Genomic DNA, 1,307 nt, shown 5'->3' on the forward strand with positions numbered 1-1,307 from the left:
TTTATTTTCATGTAGTTTTATTAAATAGTTATATATGTAAATAAAAATTTATTTTCCTAAAAAGTATTTTTGTTGCAGAAATAAAAATTAAATAAAATTAAACAGAATTTTTTAAAAAAATTATGTGAAAAATAGAAATATAATAAGCAAATCTTATATTTATACAGAAACCAAATTAGTAATTATAATAATAAATAATTTAATGTATAAAAGCAGCAATATAATAATAAATATAATTTTATATATTTACAAATATAAAATTATAAATATATAAACATAAATCGCATAATTTTATAATGAAATTGAATGTTATGGAATGTATTTTATTAGAAACAATAACAGAATATACTTAATGTTTAAAATAAATTTACAATATAATTAATAAGATTAATTATTTTTTCGCATATTTTAGACAAATTTTTATTGTAATCATTCTAATAATACTCATTAAATCTGAACTGAAACTGCGATTAAAATAAAAAATTATTTTTTCAATGTCTTAGAAATCATTTTTCTTCTCGAAACAATACCTGGTTACAAAAAGAAGATTAGAGTTAAAGTGTAGAATTTGATATAAATTATCGTTTATCGGTATAAAAAGTCCACCCTCTAGTAAATCTCTAATGTCAAAAATTCCAAACAAATGACCATGACGTGATACGGTCTGAAGAGTCGTCTTAGCGTCAGGGCGTGGATGATAATTTTGTTCAAAGTCATCATCTTTTGTGTCACATTTTCTGCCATTGACTTCTAGCCTTGGTTATATGACACAACATAAATCGCTTGATAAAGAACAATTTCTCAAACGCTCGGAGAACTAACAAAAATTCTGCGTATCTCTCTTTGCTTTGTTTTTATCAGTAGCGAATCACCAAATGATTATTGTTTAGCGGGAATAGTTTTACTTTTATTGAATTTCGTAACAATTTTACGGCAAGTTCCTCGGGAATAAAATCAGAACCGCGTAGAAAAGCTTTGTCAAACGTTTTGAAAGTCTGCCACAAACTTTTCTTTATCTTTTCATAAAAAAGTACGTACATTACTTTACGAGAAAACCGTTACGAAATTGAAATGCAATAAGAACATTTTAATCTCAAAATTTCAAATTAAAACATAACTTTATATAAGTTATATAAACTAGAAATATTTTTAAAATAAGAATGGATAGCATATAATAAATTTATGAGAGTTCACATCAAATATGTTATGTCAAAACTATTTTACAAAATACATTATGAAATATCGCAGGTAATTATGTTCTTTCAGTAATATTTCCAGAAATTCTCAAAAAAAAAAAAAAAAAAAAA

The sequence above is a fragment of the Centruroides sculpturatus genome, unplaced genomic scaffold, assembly GCF_000671375.1.
Source record: "Centruroides sculpturatus isolate CEXI.00-Female unplaced genomic scaffold, Cexi_2.0 scaffold856, whole genome shotgun sequence".
NCBI classification, from domain to species: domain Eukaryota; kingdom Metazoa; phylum Arthropoda; class Arachnida; order Scorpiones; family Buthidae; genus Centruroides; species Centruroides sculpturatus.